Raw genomic sequence first — 18,193 nt, forward strand, 5'->3', positions numbered from 1 at the left:
TTCTCCTGCTCTTCAGTTCAGCTCATTTGGGAGAAGAGTTAGGTTTTGCCTCCAGAAATAGACTTCTAAGTAGCTCGAGTCAGTCCTTTCTTCTCTCTCTAAACTCCTTAATTAGCTCATTCGGGTGAAATTCACCCCAATAAAAAGAGAATATAATAATTATTTGTTCACTAGGTATCTCTTTAAAGGTCACTAATGACTAAGGTCATTATATACTCATAGTACAGATACAGAGCCTACTTGTTGTCCTAAACTTCTTTTAGAGAAGTTATAGTGGGACCTCCATTGCCACAAACAAGGATAATGTCTGCACCTCAGTTTTACCAACTACTATTCTACGGCAGTGCCTTATAGTTTAAACTAAATCTGATTCTTCCCATTTGCACGTTTCTTTCAGTAATCTGTACAGGACATTTGCTTCTTTTCCTGTGACTGGATTGTTGAACGTTTCTTAAGTAATTTCCATGCTAGGCTACCTGTTAATTGAAATTCCACCCTGCCAACTACCAAGTGTTTTTTTTCCATTTGCGTTATTGTTTGCTACATATTTTCTGACTTGTTCCTTTATTGTTGGTTGCTTATCTGTTATGACTGAATTTTATCACGTTTCAGTAATCTTCAGTTCTCTCCCAGACTCTCCATTCTTCACACGAAATTCGTAACAGTGAACAGAATGATGACATCTTAGGTCACTTTTTCTCTCCTATTACTACTTTTGCAGTTTTCCTCTGACAACACACAACTGTATTGAGCATTTTTATAAGATCTTTTTTAAACTAATACCTTTCCTTGACTTGTGTTGTTTTCTCATCTTGTAACTCCAGCAGATCCTTTGTGATTTACTTATATGTTTTTTTAAGGCAGAGAATTTCAAATAAAATAAAACTTGAGCCAGTCATTGCATTCTCTCTCTCCCATCCTCTAGAAGGGTACTTCTCACTTCTTTGTTTAGCTGCTTCTCCTGCCTATATTCACTATCTACATCATAAAGATAGCTTTGTTGACTCAGAGACTCAGACTCATGGTTACGTCCAAATCCTACCCTTTGGACATAGCGTTTCAAAATATAATCTTTCTTTTTACCTAAACTGCAGAATATTTCTGTGTAAGCTGTCATTTCCTTTCATTTTAACCTGTAATCACCTCCCTAACACTCAGGTTTGATATTCTGCAATCGAGAAAAGTAAATTCATCTTCCTCATCTGTCATCTGACCATATCTCCTCTTTACTGTTATTTAGATTACTCCGTATGTTTTTATCTTTTATGTGATGCCAAGCATTTCATCAGCACTCATCCCTCTACACAATCCTGTGCCTCTTTCTTCCATCATGATGTGTGCCTCCATGTGTAATGCACTTGCTGAACTCAATTATGAAGCCATTGTCATAGCTGACCTCAGCGGCTTAGCCTAGCGCTTGGTGTCCAGAAAGACCATCTGAGCCTCGTGTGTGATTTCAGGCAAAATTTAAAGTAAACCTGTCCTTATATATTAAGGGGGGAGGGGGGGTTGACATTAGTTATTATTAGTCTCTTTTCAGAAGTTTTAGTCTTTTTTCAGAAGTTATATAGCAAATATGTTTCAATTTGCCAGAGGCCACTTCTGGCAAATATGATTGAACTTTAGCAAATATTTGTCTGATTTGCAGCTATCCTAGTACCATACCTAAATAAAATTTTCCAGTGCGGAGGTGAAACTTCTGATACATTCACATCATCTCAGACAAGTTATAAGTTTTCAGCTGAGACATTAATGTACCCCATATGTATACTCCTTGCTCAATGCAAATCTGAAATAAGTTGTATTTACTTAAAGCATCAGGAACAAGCTGTAGTAATAATCACTTGATCTTTCAACAGCAGTAGCAGCTTAATCTCTCATCAGCTTTGAAGCTAGCCCTGCTTTGAGACGATGTTGCACTAGATGATCTCCAGATGTCCCTTCTAACCCAAATTTTTCTGTTATTCTAACTAATGATTTGAATATTTTCTATTTAGAAATTCAGAATGTAAAACCATGAAAGAGAACAAAAAGAGCCATTTTTTAATTGAATTACAGATTATATGGAGTTTATATACTTAAATTTATTCATTCAAGATAAATTCGTACATTTATTCATGGACTGTATATCATGGGCTTCTTCCAAGCAGATCCCTGAACTAGCCTAAGTCTGCTCTCCTAAAGGCCAAGGTTGTGATCCTGTTTTTGGCCTTGCTCCCTTCTTGCAGGATCCTGAACTTCATTATCTCATGGTCACTGCAGCTAAGGCTGCCTCCAGCCTTCACAGTCCCAACCAGTTCTCCCTTGTTGTAAGTACGAGGTCTGGCAGAGAGCCTCCCCTTGTCAGTGTCTCGATCACCTGTGTTAGGAAGTTATCATCAGTGCACTCCAGAAATCTCTGTGATTGCTTGGGCCCTGCTGTGTTGCCCTTCCATCTCTGATATGTGATTAGGGTGATTAAAGTCCCCCATAAGGACCAGAGCGCAGCAAAAAGAATCAGCTAACAGTTGCAGCAGTCTGTGGTGCAGTTCCCATGGAAGTGGGCCAGAAATTCTGGCAAGGACGGTGTATGTGCGCTCAGTGATGGTGGTGACGCACCCCAGAGCACAGTGCTGAGCACCCACTGGAGTAACTGCTCTGGCACATCGGAGGTCTTGACTCAGATGAGCTCTCCAGGAAGGATGCAGCTCTCCAGCTCTGAGGCTGCAGGGAGTTCCTGGTGCCTCTCACTGAAGTGGAAGCAGGGGCAGCTGGACTTCTTACCTGCAGGAGGTGTGTGCTGGTGGACAGTCTGTATCCCTGAATAGTGGTGCTGCAGGAGGAGTTCAGCAGACTGCACAACATCAGAGATGATGAAAAGGAGACTGACTGGATCTTCTCTCAGCCCGTGCAGATACAGGAGTCTCAATCCCCAGCTGTGCTGAGGTAGGGCAGACAGAGTCTATGCTCATCTAGGTTACGAAATGGAGTTTTTTACGATGACGAAGGCTGGAAGCTTGTTACTTCTGACACCAGGAGGTAAGGAGATCTGCAGATCTGCAACTACAGAACAGGTTCAACGCCCTTGTAGCAGATGAGGGGCTGGGAGCTCTGTCCAACAAATCATCTAAGCTGGCTGAGACTGAACCACACAGGAGCGTCAGGAAAAAACAGCGAGTGATAGTAGTGGAGGACTCCCTGCTGGGGAAGGTGGAGGTCCCCATCTGCCAACCTAATCTGCTCTCTGGGGAGATTTGCTGCTTGCTGAGGATCTGGCCATTGCAGAGAGACTGACAAGGCTTGTTTGGCCCTTAGACTCCTTGCTGCTCTTCCACATGGGCACCAGCAATGCTGCCAGGGGAGACCTGGAGCATAACAAGCATGACTACATGGCTCTGGGGGTAATGGCCAAGGGCATGGGGCTCAGGTGGTATATTCTTGATTCTGCCCTGGAAGGGGAAGAGCTTGAGGAGAAGTGGACAGATCCTGCAGATCAACAGCTGGTTACATAACTTGATGGACAACAGGATTTTGGTTTTTATGACCATTGGACCCTCTTTGAAATCTGAGGACTTCTAAGGAGAGATAAGATCAATCTGACCAAGCAGGGCAAAGGCACCTTGGCTAACAGGCTGGCCAACCTGCTGAGGAGAGCTTTAAAGTAGGAACGATAAAGGAGCAGGGTGACAACCCACAGCTAAGTCAGGAAGCGGGGGACTGGGTTAGCAAGCAAAGGGTGCAGGGTGATGTGGACAAGAGCGACTTAATTGTCAACAACACAGGGCTGAAGGGGGTCCATGTCAAGTATACACACACAAATAAGGAAGAGCCGAGAGGATAGCATTATAGGGGAAGCTGTCACACTCTTCTGGGAAATCAGCACAACAGCAGTCCATCTGAAGTACCTGTACACTAGTGCATGCAGCATGGGGAACAACGGGGAGGAATTAGAGGTATGTGTGAAGTTGCAGGCTACAATCTCTTTGGGATCACGGAGATGTGGCGGGACAGCTTACACAGCTGGAATGCTGCAATGAATGGATACAGGCTCTTCAGGAAGGACAGGCCAAGAAGGTGAGGAGGACGAATTGCTCTTTATATGAGAGAACAGTAGGAATGCATAGAGCTTTGCCACAGGATGGATGATAAGCCAGCGGAGGGCTTATGGGTTAGGATTAGAGGATGGACTAACATGGTCCATGTTGTGGTGGGTGCTTGCTACAGACCACCTGATCAGGAAGAAATAGCAGATGAGACCGTCTTCAGACAACTGGAAAAAAACTCACATTTGGAGGTCCAGGTCCTTTTGGGCGCTTTAACCACTCTGATATCTGCTGGAAGGGCAACACAGCAGTGTACGCTCTCCTAATTAATCTCCTGTTAATTCCTATTAACTTCAGTAGTCTCCTGTTAACTTCAGTGGGTATTCTGTGAATATGTCCAGCAAAACAGTTGGGCTTGTTTAAAATACTTGGCCCAAGGTTTATATGATTTAACCTTACAGATCAAAAGAATCTGGTGATATTAATTAAACAAGTTCAATACGGCTAGCACGAGGTAGACCTCAGGAAGGGGATCTATTACTAGCATTACATTTCAGTTGCCTCTAGCATTTGTCTCCCTCTAACGTTTTCAGAATAGCTTGTCCATCGTCTCTGATTTGTTTTTGATCTTTGTTAGAATATCCTCCGGACAAACGGTGCCAAATGTGTCCTGCTACTCTGCCATAACCAGATCTGTCAGTTTGAGGGGGTATTTTCTAACCATCTGAACAGAGGAATTTTCATACGAATCACTAATACTGAAGCTTGCTTTTTGCTGTATCATGGGTACTATATATCTCTGAGGAAATACAGACTTCATCTATACTTAAGTACTTGTTTGAAGGTTTTGTTTGTTTAAGATAGCTCATGTCTTAATGACTTTCTGCAAGCTATTCTTATCTGACTCCTTCAATATGTAGAAATTGAGAAATAATCCCTGTGGACCAGTGCTTACCGTTATTTTGGCGTTAGTTCATGAAGACAATCCCTGAACTGAGTAGATTCATATAAATGGGCACAAAAATGTGCGTTATAATTAGGAAGTCCTCACTTTGGAAAGATTTTCTATATTGTTCTTTGTAAAGTAGCGGGTGTGTTACTGCAGAGCAATTTCTATAACATACTAGAGATATTGCTGTAACTAGCAGCTACTGGTGTCGCAAGTCATTACCAGAGCATTGCATCTGCATATGTTTGTATGTACATGGTTGTATTCTAATAGATATTGTTTTTGAAGAGTGAAGTGTTACTGACCTTGAACAAAGGTATATAGTTGATTAGCCTGTGCTAATAAAACCTTAGTTATGTTATCGGCAAACCACAGCTTGAAGGATGTAACAGAGGCCCCTAAGTGTACAGGAAGATGATGATAGCAGAAGCCTTGAAAGTACAAGCATAGCATGGTACTAGAGGCCTCAGAGCTATAAACAACTCACCAGTAGCCATTAAATTAGCTCAACCTTGGGAGCTGTATAAAACCAGTTCTAGGGATAACAAAGAGAACAAAGAACAAGTATCCATCACATAAAAAGCATAACTGTACACAGAATATTTCAGATATAATGTGGAATTAAAACCAATGAGAAAGGAGCTAGCGAGTGGACTGTGTTAGAAAATATGTAAAAATGACCCCAAGCAGAGCTAAGAGGGAGGGGGAATAAATGATCAACATCATACTCCTCATAAAGAACTTGAGATACTAACAACTCTCTCCCATCCCTCTTCTTGAGGGCATGCAGCACCATTAGCTTTGAACCTACAGGAGTATAGAGTATAGAAGTAGGAGCATAGAAAGAAAAGGAGCATGGAGAGAGGAAAGAGATAGATGCTAGTAAGTCTATGAATGTCAGTTTTAGAGGTCGTTATTAGAAGCTACATAACTGGGCTAATTCAATTAGACTAATGTTAGATTCTTAGCTTCACTTATAAGGTGTGTTTCTTTAGCCTACATAAATTGCATGGAGTGTTTGCTGAGCCTTGGATATTAAAACTGGAAGTAGCAAGACACCAGTGATTATCCAGATTCATTAGCCCAAGATCTTAGCCCAAGAACTTAGATCCCAAGTTTTTAGATATCTATTTCCAAGAACATCTATGAGAGCTGGCCACCTTTCAGGGCACTCAAAACTTTTCCTTGAGGTGAACACAGAAAGAAGTGAAAACTTTCCCTTTTATCCTTTGCACAGAAAGATGGGAACTTACTACAGTAATCCCTCACGGGGCATGTGCTGTTCAAGTGTCATAAGGAAAGGATGCATCCACGAAATTGTTCCCATTAAGATAAGGTGATCAATTTTGTCATGATGCTGCATCCCCAGGAGAATTTACTCAAGTGGATTGAATGAGGTTCATATGATTGGGTTTTGCAATGGATTACATTCAAAGCAAGTTAAATAATTCCTGTTGGGTTACTCTAGCAGCAGATACTATTTTGGCAAGATTAACGTTATTGACTAAAAAGCTGTAGAAAGATCCATATAAATTACAATTTCAGGGGGGCACTGTGTACTGATTCACAACTGCGGTTTAGGATTTTACCCTAGAATATTATTTTAAAGATTGATGTTCAAAACTGAAAGGAGAAGTGTTGAATTAGGATTAGCTGGAATCCTTTGATCCAAGACTGATTGCTCTTGTAAGTCAAGTGGACGTTGCCTGATCTAAGATTGCATGCTTAGGTTAGGTAGGCAAGAAGGAGAAAGTTTCTTTAATAATAAAAGGTGTATTTACATTATGGGCTTAATCCCAAGCCACTAACTTTGGTCAAGTGATGTGGTTTTGCATCTGGTAAGGAACTGTTTTTTTAAGTCATAGAAATGCTAGTTCTATCTGACTTCTAAGTCAGGTAGTGAGATTCACTTGACTCTTTAAATAATTATCATTATTTATGATATAATTATCATCTCCCTAACCCTCTTGGTTGCCCTTCACTGGATTTCCTCCAACATGTCAGTGTCTGTCTTGTCCTAGGGAGCCGTAAGCTGGACGCAGTTCTACAGGTGTGGACTTATGAGTGCAGAAGAATAACTGTTCCCTCAGCCTTCTGGCTTTGCTCAGCAGGCTTATTAATGTAGCCCAGCTTGCATTTGGCTCTCGTTGCTTCAAGTGCACACTACTGACCCACGTTCAATTTGTTCACCAGGCTGCCAGGTCCTTTTCTGCAGAGCAGCTCCCTAGCCAGTCAGTCCTCGACCTGTGCTGGTGCGTGAAGTTTCTCTGTGCTCAGGACTTTGCATTCACCATTGCTGAACTTCATGAGGTTTCTGTCAGCCAATTCCTCTAGCTTTCTGCGTCCTTCTGCCTGGGAGTCCTAACCTTCAGTATATCAGCCAGTGCCCCCAGTTGAGTGTCACCTTGCTGAGAGTGTTTTCCATCCCATCCCATTATCCCTAGCTGGATAGCATTGGCCCCAGTATTGACTTGTGAGGAACGCCACTCTGGAACTGGCTGTCAGCTACACTTTGAACCACAGGCCGCTACTCTTTGGCCACTGCTCAATCCGGCCAGTTTTTCACCAACTTTGTAGTCCATCTTTCTAGATGGACTACATCTTGTAGTCCCTTGTTTGGTACAAGCATGCTATGGGAGACTAGATCAACCTATGGGGGGGAAAAAAGAGTTTGTTTCCACTAATGCAATGTTACGACTGATACATTTTTGATGCTAACGTACTTTTATTAATATTTTTGTCTTTAGATGAAACAGAAATACTTTACTGAACCAAGAAATTAAAAAGCGGGGGCATTGACTTCCATTCACTACACAAAAGAAAGTTTCAGTCAGAATTACCTTTTATCAGTAGTATTTTTTCTACTACTTAGAAAATAATTCATTAATTTGTCTTTTACCCTTGAAAGGCTGTCATACAGACACAAGATCACTAAAATCATCATAGGTTCTCAGAATAATGTTAGATGCATAAAAATTCAAGTTCAGTCATTTCTGCAGGAGTAGATATACTTCTGAAATCACAATCCATATTGCACTATGTAATAGCTAATCTATAACTTAAGCGATATATAACTTAAACTGTGTGTTATATAGTTACAACAGGTTATATTATAACTTAAACTACAGCTAAATCAGAAGTACTTTAAACATTTTTTTACTTTCATTTTTTTCTCATTTTTGTGATCAGCTTGGAAAATAGATTATCGCCATATAAGAGGCAAACTAAAAAGTAGTCACCTTTGTGTTTTAGAGTATGATACAGTAGAGATGAAACTGCAATAAATTCTATTTGTTTTTTGGGTGATAGCACCGGTTACAAGAAGGGGTCTAGTCTCAGTTGCAGATGAGGCAAATCATTTTCTTGGTACTACCATGTCTTCCTTTTAAATAGAACAGTGATACTGTTTGAAATAGGGAGCTGAAAAAAACTAGTCATAGGATAAATTACTCAGAATATTTTAATAAATGTGAATATTAATTAGAGAAGCCAAGATGGTATTTGTTGCTCATATTAAAAAAAACCCCAAAAACTCTTGTGTTAATTGTAAAGATTCTGTGCTTTTTTCTGTAGTCTGAGCCGAAAGAACAGTGAATTTACAAATGGTAGAGGATTAATTTTTTTGTCCAGTAGTAGCCTGGAAAGGTTCTGTAAATTCATTTGTTTCATTTGTATTTCAGATAAAGGCTTTAGCTGAAATACTGCTTTTTCTGTCTCCTAAATAAGAATTTCAGGTTTAAATTGGGAGGCTGAAGCCTCTTCTTGTAAAGCTTGTGCTGTGTGATTTTTTCCTGTCCCAAATCTTCTATGTATATAAAATTATTTTCTGTTGAACATAAGCTGTTTAGAAAGGAAGTCTCCACCTTACGTCTTCTACAGCTAATCCCATTATGTGTATAACAAATACCTAAATAAGGAGGGACCTGTAATGTTCAATAGATTCTGTTGTAGCTTCAGTCCATTTATGCTGCTTTTGTCATCTGCTGAGGATATGTATTTGACTTCGAAGACTCATGCTGGTGAAAAAAGATGTAATATATTTCAACATCAGCTGGAAAACTTTAGGACAATGGAACCCTGGTGTTGACATAACCAAGAACAAATACAGATTGACCCAAAGGGAGGGAAGAGGGGGAAATGGGTTCAGAAATCTCCACAGCCTTATGAAACTGGAAAAGGAAAGGGAAATAAACACCTGTTTGTCATGCATCGTATCTTTCGGCTGTTTTGATTATAAAGAATTCTTCATATGTGGAGTACTATGTGGAGTCTATTTTACCCTTGATAATTCTTCCAGAGAAGATTTTTGTTAGTAAAGGCCCCGTAAAGTTTGGTCATTAAAGTAAAGCTGCAAAAGGCCGTATAGAATTTCCCTCTTGGGAGAGCAGTATAAATCGGAAAAGAAGGGACAAAATAAGTATCAATAAAAAAGCATTCCTAAATATGTAGCAATTTTCTGTTGATTTCTTTAAACTTTTCAGTTTTTTAAATGACATATGTAAGACTCGTTGTTGATTATTATTTAGGATCATTTCTGATATTTGTTTTAATTTGAATAGTACCTTGTGTGACTCAGTCTCATGGAAAATCTTTATAATGACCTCATCAGTCCTGCTAACACATAAGTTATAGAAAAAAATAAATAAAATTTTCTGGAATAAATTTTGGTCTGTTTTGGAAGAAACTGCCTCTGTCCTTGAAAAGAACAGCAAATGAAATCCATGAAGACAAATTGTTCCAAGTGTTGATAGATGCAGTGTCTCTAGGAGAGACAGGACGTGTTTCTGCCAGGCATGTTTGGGAATAGGGACTTGAATATTTTCATTAATCTTGTCATAGGATATTGCTGCTAACTTCCAGAACAAAGATGGATTTTCCTTTGTAGCAGTGGGTGAATATACTTCCCAAAGAAGCCTTTGATAGTCCACTTTTTCCATATTCAATAATTTTATGTATCTTTCATTCTTTACTTAATTAGGCAATCGATGACTTAATTGGAATAACTTTAAAAAGAAAGATTCCTGTACCACACTATGTTACACCTAAACCAGTCTAAATCACATCAGATTGTTTTCTCTTTTGAGGTAGAAAAGTTACTCTGTTTAATGATCAGGTTACTCAGTAATGAGGTCCAGAGGAACTGCCGTGGCTTGTGCTGGATTATTAAGGTCAAAACGCTAGCTCTTCAAAACCAAGAGTTCTCTGATGAAGTTTCCTTCTAATTTCAGATTTCAACAAATATATCCCACCTAATTCACCTTGTATTTACATCTTTGAAAGCTGGAGTAAGTTGTGTTCTGTTTAGCACTGTTGTGAAAAAAAAGACCAAAGTGCGAAAATTGATTGGGAGTTACTGATGGTCACTCTGAAAGGGCAGTCCAGCCCAGCGAGTCGGAGGCGCTGCCTACCAGCTGCAGGAAACTGCAGCCATCCCTGAGAGACGGGGGGTGAAATCCCTTTTTAAAGATGTACTGGGCTTCACACCGGGACACGGAGTTCCGGAGGGAGAGGGCTAGGAAGGTGGTTTCAGAAATAATTACTTCCCTCGTATGGCTGGTTTTGTGTCACACCGAATTTCAATTGACTAGCATAAATTGAAGTTAAAGAAAACTGCTGGTGAGTTCTGTGCTGTTTTTGAGCATTACTTCCGTTTATTTCTCTATGGGCAAATGTTCATAGCAGCGAACAAATTCTGTTTGTAATCATGGGAAAAAACAGAGATTCTTCCTGTCCAGTACCAGGAGGAAAAATGTTTTCAAAATAACTATAAAAAGGAGTTGCAAGTGTCTTCAGCTGTTCCCTCCCAGTGGCTTTGCAGTCAGCTTTCCAGCGTTTTCTGTAAGCTTGAGCTACGTGATTTGCTGCAGGGACTCCCTTTTCCTCATCAGTTCTCAGCAGTCCGGGATTAAACATATCTGATGGCTTTAATACGTGTCCATTAAGCTAATACTGAATAATTGCTGAAATGATTTTCTTCAGTGAATGAGTGACTGACATTTTTGGGATGTCTTTTATTTTAAGAGCTTAAGCTGAATGGAACTCTAAATGAAAAGCTTGACCCTGAATCCCGGAAACCAGTGATGTTTTTGTCGTGACCTCAGGGGCCGACGGGAGGCCGTGTGGGCACAAGCTGGGAATTCCTTATCTGTATGTCTGGTACGTCTGATGTACCAGGAACAATAGGATTAAAATACTGAACACAACTGCAGGCCCAGAAGCTAATGCTATGCCTTCTGCAGCTGCGAATAATTCTTTGAGCAACTGGAGCTGTTTGTTACTATGAAAGTGTTTGAGGATCTCTGCTTGAAGAGGAGTGAGTAACAACTGCTGGAGAAATTGGCCCAGATCTGTACAGATCCTGAACGCTTGCTTATCAAAATGGCGCTTCATTATGTTTGCAAGTGTACATATTTATATGCATGAATTTTAATACATAGGAAATTAATCAGAACACTTAAAAATTTAAGTAGGAGCAGGTGGCTAGGTAGTACCGAATAGGATTAAGGAGAAGAAAAGAGGGAGAGAAAGGAAGAGACAGCTATAAAGGGAAGTAGACCCAGGTTATTGCTAGTACAGGGATGCATACAAAGTATTGTCTGACATAGAGTGACTGGACTTTTTCCTGGGCGCATCCACCACTTTGTTTTAAATGGGCTGGTGATAGACTAAACGGGGTATAAAGGGGACGAGAAGGCTTAAAATAGGTAGGTGGAAGAGGTATGCAAATAATTGATGCTTTTGCTTAGTGGTGAAATTGATGAAAAAACAAGTTTGAATTAAATTGAAGCTGTTGGGTTTTTTTGGCTACATCTTCCTTTTAAGTTGAATAAGACATTTGCCTTCAGGTTGTTAAGTGTGTAAGGTCCTTTTCTAATTAAATTTTTGACAAGCGTTAAAAACTTAAGTTTAAACCAAAATAATTAATTAGACAATTTCATTTTGAAAACAGAAGCTAAACATATCCAGGGACGCTGAATTTACTAATATTTTTTCAATTCTTTTCCAACTCAAATAAAATAAACCTCATAGCAAACCTACTTCTGGGTTTTTGGTTTATTTGTTTTGGCAAACAGTATTATTGGAGAAGTAATCTCTTGTAAGTATACTGATGATGGATTTGAAACGGTCCATCACAAAAGAGCCTAAAGATTTATAGGAAGACTGTGATGGTCTCATCACTGAACATTAGTAGATCAATAAAAAGGAGAAATGGAGCAGTAGTTCTATACTTTCTGATTGTGAAACGCATGATTATTTGTCTTATGACCCTGTTTTAACTGCAGTGATCTCCCTTGGGGTCACAGCTACTCGTCTGGGAACCAGTGAAGTAGAGTGAAGAGTTAGCCAGGAGGTGCAGAAATGAAGCTTGACAGCAGGCAGAGATGCCTGCCAGCAGAGACAGTTCCCTGCACTGCTGTGAACTGCTGGTGTTGTATCACAAAGTAGGTGTTCTCTGTTGGCTTTCTTTAATATAAATGAAAAGAGCTATGGAGAGGTATGCTAACAGTCTTTCCATCGTTAGCTTATATCTGAGATATTTAAAGCAGAAGTATAAACTAGAAGAGCTCTCCTCCCCCCCCACCACCACGTTACCTTCCACGTAGAGTCATTGGACAACTTAGTGTCTTGGTTTTGTTCACATTTGTTTCTAGTTGTCTGGTTATGATTAAAATTAACTGTCACTAGGTCTGTGTGACACAGACTTCTGTTCTTCTGATAAGACTATTTTTATAGCAGTCTGAGTAAAACTGTGGCTTTTGAACCAGGCTGTAGTAATGATTTCTGTTATTACACAGCAGTGAGCTGTCAGCCTTCAGTGGAGAACGCCTAATCAGCTCCTGGGTGCATTGGAAGAGGTCTGTAAAACTGAGCTCATCCTAGCGCTGAGGGAAAAATAGAGCCTAGTTATAATTCATGTTTGTCATATTTTGAGTAGGGTCAAGGGTTCGCTACTAGTTCTCTAAGCAGGGGAGGAAAACTGCACAGTCTGCCCAGTTATTTTAGGAAGTTATCTCTGCAGGTGCTGAGCAGCCTCGTGGAAATAGAAAATACTCAGTATACTCCAAGGTCAGACCACTATCTTAAGCTTAAGATCACCTTCAGGATCTAGCTGTTGCATTACAAGGGAAGATTGACCCCAGGCACTATATTGTTCAGTTGTACTTAGACTTATTTTTATGTTCTTGTTGAAGAGGACTTGCACTTACATATATATTTGCAATGAGCCTCTATTAGCTGTTCAGATATAAACTGATAAAGCCATTGTCTTTAAAGAGTAGCTCATACGCAATTATTCCAGTTAGCAAGTGGTAGAGGTTTGCCTTTTTGATTGCAGCTTAGTTTCTTCACCTCTAGAGGATGGCATTTTTCATTCCTTTTACAGTGGAGGTTCCTACTCCCATTTAGTTCATGTGTAGTGAAAAAAAATCACGATAGAAGTTTTAATTGTTACCATTTCCCTGACTATTGATGATTTTCTTCAAATAGGAGTTACTTTTATTATTAAATTTCTTAAATCACAGTGAAGACCAGTAGAACACGTCCCACTCTTGAGTATAGAAGTGAGATACAATCCAAGCCACAGCAGTTCCAGTAGCACTTCAGAATGATGTGAGTTTCTGTATTCCTGAAAGAGGGCAATCTTACATAAGAGAAATTGAAGTTTATTTTCAGTGCCTTTTTAAAAGTTTCTTCTTTTACACTTAGGTTCAGAAGTCTTTTTGAATCCTTTTGAAAACAACTGATTTTTTTAAAAGGGAATCTAGAAAGAAGTACAGCCCTGTGCAAATGAATATAAGACTTTAGCTATGCTCTAACATAAAGAAATAGATAAAGCTATAGCTGAATTTTACCTTGCTGCTTACTATGAGCCTGGCATGTGAACAGGACAGTATTTGAATGCTTTTTTTTTCTAAAACTCTATTAAAGCAAAATTAAAAAAGTAGAATTTGACATTAAGAAAAAGCACTAGGTGTCTAGGGGAGTATTATAAATGTGATGTTGAAAGGATGCCAAATATAGATGTCACACCATTAAGCGTCAGTGAGTGTTCTAAAGACGCAGATAACGCACACTATCGTAATTTTTAGTAATGGATCTTTATTTGATTTTCCTTTCTTATTTCAGAGTTTGTTTGATGGCAGCTAGGACCTTTTTATGTAATTGTTCCTAATTCTGAAGGACAAATGTTTGTATTTTCTGTTAAGAAGTAGTTTACCATGTTGCACATTAGCGTACTTCTTGGTGGGGGAGGGAGTCTAAAGTTCGTCTGAGAATCTTTGTGATGGTTATAAGTCTGGGTTTCACTTCAGGATCATTGGCTACTCTGAGAAAAGAAAAATGAGCTTTTGTGTTTGTCATAAAAGGAAATAGAATTGCCGCTGGCACTGCGATTGTGAATTTTTTTCCAAATTAATTGATGTTAGTGAATTAGCATGCTGCTTCTGATGATGAAAATAAAATACATGCTATGCTATCATGTTAATGCTTGTCTGTCATCTTGCAAATTAATCAGTGATGCCAGTGCTGAAAATCAAAACTGGGAATTGTGCTAGAATAAGAATACAGCTTTGACACTGCATAAATGATGTGCAAAGTATTGTTATTTTACTGAGAAATATTTTATAACCCAAGAATTTTACAGAAAAATAAAAATTTAAGCTCTGTTACACAGCCCACAGGCTCTTGCTTGACTGTGCTCTGTTCCTTTCTTTGCTCTTTAGTTGTCTTCAGAATACCTGACCTCTGCCTTTCCGATTATACTTTAGACCTGGCTTTTGTCTGCCCTTGAGGGCACCTAATAGACCTTAATGGCCCTGGGCAGCCTCACCTGGACCTCCCCCACCCTGCCTGTGGCCCAGGGGCTCCATTTCAGCTCAGCCCAGGGCCATCACTCCCTGCCTGGGTGCTGCAACCCCGTGGGATGGCACCTGTTGAGGAGGGTATGGCCTGAACTCGCTCATCTTTGCTGGGAGAGTAGCTGGCCCTTTGTTACTAACCACTTATTCATAATGCAATTATAGGAGTTGAGGGCTGCGTTGAGCTTCAAATGGTGGATGGACACGCAGGAAGATACTATTTTCTTTCTTGAACTTGTAAACTAAAATAACATTGAGTTATTAATGGATGATAACTAATACGTATATTTGTTTGCAGACCTAAGAAGATGACAAACTCCAGGACTTGCAGAACTAGATATTCTGACAGGAGCCAGCGTAACCATTTGTGACCGTTTGAGGTGGGTTGTCACCACTTTGTGTCCTGAATGACCATGTAAGTAAAAACTTATATCCAAAAATGAATCTGAGAAATTCTTTAAAACACTAGGAAAACCTCTGAATTTAGTATCTAATGCCACAACGTCTCTTTCTTTTTTATTTTGTTTGTGCTTTGTATTGGCAAAATTTCATTGCTAACCCTTGATCATAAAACTCACTCATACGTTTGACTACTCAAATATGTAAATAAAACGGTATAGGATGGAATTTTAAAAAGGTGAGAATATAATATACTAGTTCAGAAAGAAAATTTATTGTGCCAGCTATTGAAAAGGCAGCAGACAGAGCCTTTTAGAAGATCGTGGAAAGAGCTATGCAAGAGAAAAGTAATGCGGAGTTAATTTCAGGTGATTATATTCTTCCTATACATTTGAAAAACCCGAAATGACTTCATTTCCATTTATGCAGTGGTTCCATCCTGTCTGTAAATGTCTGCCTGGGGCATCTTACTTCTGCTTTAATTAAATAGTTTCATTTTAAATATCAGTCTGCTGTAATTTTTGACAAATTTTGGCTGTTGTCTAGTGATTACTGATCTCTTTTCAAAGTTTGGGCTGTGACTGACTTCCACAGAAATGACTAATTATTATTTAAATTATTATTTGGATTTTTTTGAATCCCCAGATGGGAGACTCAGGAAGTAAAGACAGGCAACGTACTACAGAATGCCTTTAACTACAGTAATTGACATTTCCAGCGCAATCCTTGAATTTTGTGAAGTAGTGACTAAGTATACTTCCATGCAGTGAAAAGGCTAAGGCTTAGGCAGTCTCTCTTGCTGCAGTAACTCTCCTTTGCTCTACACAGGGAAAGGAGAATGTCTGACCCTTTCCCTGTCCCGGGAAACCAATGTCTGAGTCACTTTTTCATATAGACTTAAGTGAGAAGCGTCAGACATATACAAAACATCACCTATGAGACTTCTCTTTGATTGCTTCACGTTTTGATGGATCTATTTGGAGCTGACACTGACTACTTTATTAGAAATGGAAACATGAAATATTAGGAAGATGAGGAAGACTATTACTAGATCTTGGTCAGTCTCTTAGAGGTAGACTGTCCTCACAATAAAATTGTGGGGGCAAGCCCAGCCCTAATCTGAAGTGGAGCACAAAGGAGAAAGGGAGAAGCTTGTTCCTTGCGTAAATCTCCTGTGATAAGACATTTTGGAAGTAGAAAATGTGACACTTGCTTCAAAACGTTTCCATAGAGGATTGCTTATGTATTTCCGTTTTAGCATGCAAAGATTTCTGAAGGTCTTTAGATATGATTGCTGATTCAATTACTTTCTTTCTTTCGGAAGGCCTTCCTGTATTTGACTCTCATCGTAATGAGGAGGGTATATAAGCTTTTTCAAAAATGTGAAATAAATCCAAGACAGCAATAGAGACAAATAGTTCAGTACTCTGAGCTGTTAAAGTGCTATCTACAATCTTTATATCACCCACTTGCTGTTACAGCCTGGAGTTCTGAGCAGAGCCATGTAAATGGTAACATCTCTGACACTGTTTATTTAAAACAAGCAAACAACAATGATAAAAACGCAACGAAATGCTGGATTAGTAAATTTGTTGTAACTGAGCACCTGAGTACATCACCATTAAGGTTTGCAGTGGGTTTTGTGAACTCAGTAGCTTCTCATCTAAATGAGATTTTATGGGATTTAGATGTCTTTAATGCTAACTGTTAAAGATTTGTAGATGCTAAAATCAAATTTAAGTGCCGGGCCCAAATGTGTTCAAATGTTACAACGTTGTTATTGGCTTTTCCCAAACATCATCAAATTAGTGGAGCACTGTGATAAACGCCTCACGTTACAGATACATGCTACAGATGCAGATGGTTAGAAAGCAGAGATTTTTCAACCTTTACCTTTTTCAAGTGGTAGATGGATTAATAACATGAGTACAGAAACACAATAATGTACAGTGATTCAAGAAGCAAGGTGGGAATACAGTAAATAGGGAAAGACGTATTTTTGTCATCTCATCTGAAATACTATGTTCATGCAGTAGTTAATTGCTAAACTAAATACTGCTCAATTGAAGTATATTTGTTTAATTAAATTAGCATGTAATTATATCTGAGCAATTTAAGAACATACATTAAAGGATCTGTTCTTCTCACGAATGGAGTAGCAAGGGCTTCACCTCGTTGTAAAAACAGTAACGTGCTTAGTGTGACGAGCACACCAGGCCTCTGATTAGCCTCTTGACATAGCTCTGGCTCACGAGTGCACAGCACTGCTCACCGTAGAGGATGCAGATGTGTGGGGGGTCTTAAAGGGGCTTGAGGGGGTTGTTTTGCTCTTTGAATCCTAGACTGACTATTTTGTACTACTTTCATTTTAAAATTACACCAGCTGAAGTATTTGTAACTTTTGCCTAAGTATGAGTGTCTGAAGGGCCCCAGGGAGTTGGGAGAGCCCCAGGCGTGGGCCGTGACGGTGGCTTTGGCCCCAGAATAGCCAGTCTGTGCTCAAACGATCTGCTCGTGAAGGGCTGTGCCGGCTGGAGGGCTGGAATCCTAACACCAGGGTGTCGAATTGATGTGTTTTCAGTTCCTGAAATACAACTTGAAATGAAGTGTGCGTCCATTGGTATGTATCAGTGGTGAACTGTGCTGCTGCATAATGAGGACTTAAGACAAGAAAGTGCGATGCCTGTGCAGTGAGTACCCTTCAAGGAAATTGTTCCCATATCAGCCAAGTCAGTCACCTTTTACATCAAACACAGCCCGATTAAGCCACAGAATGGTTTTCTTGGTCAGAAATAAACTTCTGGCTTGTGCTGAGGTTCAGCATTTGGCTACCTGAAACAGAAATCTGAACTAGACCGGCTCAAGGGTCATAGCCCTTTAATAGCATCCTTAATGCTATTAAAATGGTAACTTGAGGGTGTTCTCAGTTAATGAGGTAATTATACTATCTGAAGTTTGACCTTGGA

The 18,193-nt window shown here is 39.6% G+C and overlaps 1 long non-coding RNA gene across 1 annotated transcript in view; it reads left to right on the plus strand.

Annotated features, from left to right (window-relative positions):
- LOC138067985 (uncharacterized) overlaps nt 1-15,209 on the plus strand; it is a 150,041-nt gene extending 134,832 nt beyond the window's left edge. The window contains exon 3 of the long non-coding RNA XR_011142454.1: nt 15,127-15,209. This is a non-coding gene — a long non-coding RNA (uncharacterized lncRNA). The remainder of the gene's footprint in view (nt 1-15,126) is intronic.
- The last annotated feature ends 2,984 nt before the right edge of the window (nt 15,210-18,193 follow it).

The sequence above is a fragment of the Struthio camelus genome, chromosome 8, assembly GCF_040807025.1.
Source record: "Struthio camelus isolate bStrCam1 chromosome 8, bStrCam1.hap1, whole genome shotgun sequence".
In the NCBI taxonomy this organism is placed as follows: Eukaryota; Metazoa; Chordata; class Aves; order Struthioniformes; family Struthionidae; genus Struthio; species Struthio camelus.